Source organism: Elephantulus edwardii, unplaced genomic scaffold, assembly GCF_000299155.1.
Source record: "Elephantulus edwardii isolate Elephantulus edwardi_28Jun2011 unplaced genomic scaffold, EleEdw1.0 scaffold00007, whole genome shotgun sequence".
Classification (NCBI taxonomy): Eukaryota; Metazoa; Chordata; class Mammalia; order Macroscelidea; family Macroscelididae; genus Elephantulus; species Elephantulus edwardii.
In genome coordinates, this window is record NW_006399757.1 from 25,932,214 (window position 1) to 25,938,590 (window position 6,377).

The 6,377-nt window shown below is 43.8% G+C and overlaps 1 pseudogene; it reads right to left on the reverse strand.

Moving 5' to 3' along the window:
• Positions 1-531: 531 nt before the first annotated feature.
• LOC102864369 lies at positions 532-2,766 on the reverse strand (annotated as a pseudogene).
• Positions 2,767-6,377: the final 3,611 nt, after the last annotated feature.

Consider the following 6,377-nt stretch of genomic DNA (forward strand, 5'->3'; position numbering starts at 1 on the left):
CAAGCTCAAGTAGAATTTTGCTTCCATTATGCCTTGTAAATAACTCTACTTAATATATCATAATTTTAATTGATATTATCTATTAATGTATGTCTCCATTACCAGACTGTAAACTCCCTCTGGGCAGGAATGAGGTTGGTCTGTTCTTTGGTGGTGTTTTTTGGTAGTTTTTGGTCTTTGTGACCTCTTTGCTTAGCAGTGTACTCAGAACAACATTAAGTGAAACATATATGGTGTTTGAACTGCATGCTGCAGCCTAGGGAAGAGGTATGTGTTAGAGGTGGAAAGGAAGGTGGAGTAGAGGGAGAGAAAGTGAAGATGTGTTCTGGAGAGCAGAAAATAAACAAGGGACTGTGAGCAGATGATGAATCACTTTATTTTTTTTTTAAATTAAAACAAATTATTTATTTGAACTTTTCTCAGTTTAGTGGTTTTCAGAAGTTATTACAGAAGTGAACACGGGAACAAGTTTCCACAGCTGCAGCACTGACGTGGCCATGATCCTGACTGATGATATGCAGGGCACGTCCATTACTCAGAATCCATGAAGAACGTCTCAAAGTCCAGGTGCAAGTCGGACACAAGGGTATCTACGAAGTCATCGATGGAAGGGCACTTCTGGAGCATACCTTGAATCATGAGCATAGGCTCCTTGCCGCCTCCGTGTGCCAGCATCTCTCGGCGATAGCGCTCACCCATGGCCCTGTTAAAAGGATCCTGCAGGAAACATTCTTTCCAAAGCATGGAAGCCACTGCTCTGGACATTAGGTAAGAGTAGTACTTGGCACCATAGCCTACGAGGTGGCTGAATCGCAGCTGCCAGGCGGTATTGGGGACGTAGGGCAGGCCGTAAAACTTCTCCTGTGTTTCCTTAAGAATGTCTGTAGTTGACCTCCTCAGGGGATGCTGCCCGTGATAGATTTGATCCAGAGTGGCATAAAAGACCTGAAGCTGCATATCGGCTGCAGCACAAACTTTTTTAGACTCACAAAGACGAGACACCATATTTTTTGGCAGGGGCTGCCCAGTCTGATAGTGCCTGGCAAACTGGTTAACCACCCGATAATCACTTGCGAAGTATTCCATCAGGATGGAAGGCACCTCCGCAAAGTCAGTGGGGCACCTGGTCCCAGTGACGTGCTGATAGCGAGTGCGGCCCAGCATGGAATGCATGGCATGTCCCATCTCGTGGAAGAGATTTTCCATCATTCCTGGGGTCAGTAAGGTAGGTGAGCTGCGTGCCGACTGGGGAAGGTTCAGCATGAGAACAACGACTGGGAGCTGATAGTCTCCGTTCTCTGTTAACCGGCCTCCTCGGATGGTGAAATGACAATCCTGATGTGGTTTGCCTGCTCGCTGGAAAAAATCACAGTAAATGTATCCCAATAATCCTTCAGCTTCATGAACCACAGCCAGTTTCCGCACATCGTCACACCACACCTCTCCCTTTGCAGTCTGCTCTGCATATAAAGAAATCCCCAGCAGCTGGTTAAACAAAACATTCAAACCTTCCATGCATGCACCGAGGGAGAAAAACGGGCAGTACAAGCTGGGTTCAATATTGTACCTCTCCGAACGAAGCACACCGCTGTAGTACGGCGGATCCCAAGGCATCAGTTCAGCATTTTGGGGATTTAGTTTCATTTTCATCCCTCGCATCATCTCAAAATCATTTAAAGTTCTTTCAGAAAGCTTGTCTGATAGTTTCTCAAGGAATTGCATGACAGTCTCTGGAGTCCCAGCTATCGTTCCCTGGAGAGCCCTGTGGGAGAACGTAGAATATCCCACTAACTTGGCCAGCAGGTCTCTGTTCCTGAGTAATTCTTCTAAGCAGTTCAATTGATCAGCATTGGGATAAAGAAAAATTTTATAAGCAGCTTCTCGTACCTGGTCATCAGGCACTTCTGCATACAGCCCATCAATGACCACGTGCTCCCCATAGGTGATAAAGTGGTGGCAGATGTGTTCCGGCAGGAGCTGCTTCCCAATCTTGTTTGGGACATTGGTTCCCATCAGAAACATGCTACTCAGATCCAAGATTTTAAGGTTGAGGTCCACTGCTCTTTTCCGCTTTTCTTTATCTAAGTGGATTCCACTAATTTCAAAATCAAACATAAACAGTTCAGCCACTCGCCTGGTTTCTGGATCAAGGGACTCCACAAGCTTTTTATCAGCTAACAATTTCTGCAAACTTTGATAAAGTTCCACATTTGTGTTCAGCTTCTCCACCACGGTGCCGATGCTTCTACACGCTTCGTCCGCGGCCTCTCTGAATGCTGCATCAGGGTGCGCTATTTTCACAAAGTCAGCCAGATCTGCTACTCGGCACAAGGAATCCGAGAGCTCGTCGAAGATGAGGACGGTCAGTGGCCCAGGCGGCGTCCTGCATGCTCGCTCCACCAGCAACTCCGTCTTCTTCAAGGCCTTCTCCTGCGCAACAAGAAACCCTTCCGGGGCACTGAGCTCAGGAACGCCAAAAAGGCCCAGGCGCTTGCGGAAGGGGTCCAGGCGGCGATCCTGAGGTTTGACATTGAAGGCGGGGCCCACCGGGAACCAGCTGGTGCTGACCCTTCGGGCCCCGCACGCTGCGAGGAGGCAGCCTCGCCAAGCACGCAGTCTCGGCGCGCACAGCATCACGAACCCGAGTCCGAGGCAGCTCCCACCGGGAGCGCGGAATGCGCTCTGTGTTTTCAAGGCAGCGGCCCACGCTGCCTGCGACACACGTACTTCCGGGTCCGGAAGTGCGTGCCTGGCAGATGTGAGCATGTGGACGTCCTGCGGCAAGAGCGTCGCCTGCCGGCCAGATGATGAATCACTTTAATATTCTCCATAGAGCGGGAGACAAAGTCACGTGAGAGCCTCCTAGAGGGCAGTGCCACTTGAGCCCTGGGAGACAGGAAAGTCTGAAGCTGCCACTGTGGAGGCCTCACTTGGGAGTTAGAGAAAAATGAGTGGTGTTTCGTGGCCTAGAAGAAAAGCAGGTAAATCCTTGCCTACTGAGGGGAATAAGAAATAAAGGAGTATCACAGTCAGAGTCATGATCATTACCATGTTAAAGAATGTTAGAACTATTAAAAACAGGGACCTTTCGAATACAATTATACAGCTCAAGCAATTAGGGGTCAGAGTGGGAATGCCCCAGAGTCTCAAAGGTAATAAGTAGCTGACCTGGAAATGATAATGATGGTTCTGCTAGGGTTTGCCTATTAGTATCACAAATGGACCCTGGTGACTTAAGCAAATGGAAAATTTGCTAGACCTGGGGAACGAAGAAAATAAAAGGAAAACTGCAATATCAGTCTCAAAAGGTCAGGCATCAACGTGCTTTGAAAATCCAGGAACAAAAGCACCCCTGCTCTGAGCTTTCGGCTTCTTCACAAGATGAAGTTCTTGGAGAAAGGATGCGATTAACCAAGGGTGTGGTATTGGTTTTCTTTTCTTCTGATTCTGCAATTTTAAAAATTTTTAAGTTTTTAAAATTGTGATTTGGATTAAAGTTCACAAAACAAATTGATTTTTTTATTCAAATACATTATTTTTTTATTCATATACATTTTGTTTTATAACATGGGTTATAATACCCACAATGAAACCATACTTTCACCACTTCTTCCCTCCAGCTCTCATTTCCATTAATCCGACTAGGTTTTCTTGTTGTGTGCCATCAATACAGAATGGATCCTAGCTGACTTTTCAGCAGGCTTTCAGAAGCAGTGAATTGCGTGGAAGGAGCTTGCCCATCCTTCTCCTGTGGTAGATTCAAACTGCATGCCTTTGGGTTGGCAGTGCAGCTTCTTACCACGAAGCCATAGAGCTCCCTTCCTAGGCTTTATCCTTGGGCAAATGTTGCTCTTTTGACCTTGTATGTTTGGTTTCACTAAGGAACGAAGGCTATCCTGGTGTTGTTGATCACCTTCTAGGTCCGTCTGTTGTTTGGCTGAAGTTGAGCCATGTTCCTTTTTCAATGGGTGGCAAAGGGCCAAAGAACCAGACTCAGATGCTCCATTGTTTTTGCCAAACCACTAAGCCTGACCTCTTTGTTTGTTTTTTATTTTGGGTTTCATTCTTTCTTTCTTTTTTTAAATTATTGTTCCATATATTCCTCACTCTATTCAGGATCATCTACTGAAGTGGTAAGTAGTGGTAGCTGGGTGCCCACTAGTCGTTCTGGTCTTAAAGTCATGGAAGATGAGGTTGACTTGAAATTGACCACATTTTAAAGGACACCTTGGTCGGCTGTCTCACCAAGATTACATATAAAGTGATTTCTCCCCCACAGTGGTGCTATTACTAGAAGGTAAATGGATGTAGATAAGTAAAGAAAACAGATAACCACTGCAATGATAATGAGGGAGTATAATGTCATGCTTAAGAGTAGGGGGCTCTGGAGTCAGGCTTATATTTCCATTGTTGTTGTTGTGTACCGTCAAGTCAGAACTGACCCATAGCTGACCTTCCAGTGGGTTTTCAGAGGCAGTTAATTGCACTGGAGGAGACTGCCCATCCTTCTTTTGTGGAGCAGCTGGTGGATTAGAACTGTACACCCCCTAAAAATCTTAGACAAAGTACTGAAAATTCTTCATTTCTCAGTATTAAAGGAGGGTGAGAAAACTTATTCCACAGATTTGATGAGAAGAGTGAGTTAATATATAAGAAATGCAGAGGGCTTTCTGTAGCAAGGAAAGGCTATCTAAGACTCAGATTTTCCTATGGCCAATTTTAGTTGAATAGATGTTCCTCTCATCTCACCATGCAGATGTCATCAGGACAGATCATGGAGGCTGCTTCTGTTTCCACTACCCGTCCCATTTGTTTCTTCTCATGCTGCTTTTCGCCACCATCTACTCCAATATCTGCAAGATGGCTTTTACATATCTAGAGGCTAAAACACAACCTCTTATTTATGATAATATTTCTAGTCTTTACTGGAACTCTCGAGCTTCGTGGTAAGGAATTACCCTGCATATGTAAGGGTGCATTGGTTTGAATCTACCAACTGCTCTGTGGGAGAAAGATGGGCAGTCTTGCATGTGATAGAGGGCCTCTGAGAACCCACTGGGGGGTCAGCTATGGATGGTTTTGACTAGATGTTATTCAACAACATGAAACAGCCTTTACCGTCTAGCAAAGGAAATTTTTAGAGAGTGAAGTTCTAGATTTCTGATCCTGGTATTAGCACATACAAATAAATGTACATCTCTAAGGCTTCAAAATCCTCATCAGTAAAATGGGGAAAATGATGCTTCCTGATAGGTTTGCTGTGAGGTTTAAATGAAGTAAGGACATGTAAGTGATAAAACAATATTCAAGTAATAATCCACTGATCTTGGGTCAGTTTCAACTCATAGTGACTTTATGAGACAGAGGAGAACTAACTTATAGGGTCCCCAAGGCTATAAATATTTATATGAGCAGACTGCCTCATCTTCCTCCTGAGGAGCAGCTGTTTGGTTTGAACCGCTGGCTTTTTGGTTTGCAACTCAGTGCTTACCCATTATGCCACTATTTGTTGTTGTGTACTGTTGAGTCAGAACTGATCCATAACTGACCCTCTAATGGGTTTTCAGAGGCAGTAAATTATAACAGAATGCAAAGAACTGAATATGGAAAATAAAAAGGAAAGAACTCACTTAGCATTTCTCAAGCTGTAAGAACTGAAAAACAAATTCAAGCCTCAAGTTGCAATATTGAGAGATGTTATGTGTAAAATCTTGAATAATCTAAGAAGCATCAAAAGAAGATAGAAGTCTCTGAACCAAAAAGAATTGACTCTGGATGGAAACATTTCAGGAAGTACCATATGATCAAGAGCAAATGGTAATGAAGGATGAAGTTCAAATTACTTTGAGGTCATTGGCAAAAAATAAGGTCCCAAGAATCATTTTGATACCAATTGACATATTTCAACTAATAGATGCAGCCCTGGACATGTTTACCAGTCAATATCAGGATATTTGGAGAACAGCTACCTGGGTAACTGACTGGAAAAGATACATATTTTTTTTCCATTCCAAAGAAAAGTAATTCAGTAGAATGGGGAAATTATAGAACAATAACATTAATATCACATGCAAGCTAAAAATTTCTGATGATCATAAAAATCCAGCCAGAACAGTAAATTGACAGAGAACCTCTTGAAGTTTAAGCTGAGTTTAGAAGAGGGCATGGCACCAGGGATATCATTGCTGATGTCAGATGAATCCTGGCAGAGAATATCAGCAGAATGTCTATTTATGCAAAGACATTTGTGTGTATCTTAAAAAAAATATTGTTTATTCCCAGAAATACAGAACCTAAAGGAGTTCATAAAAACAAGACCAGCCTTACAGGAAACACTGAGAAACGTCCTTGAAACAGAGATGCCACAGAAAACAGGA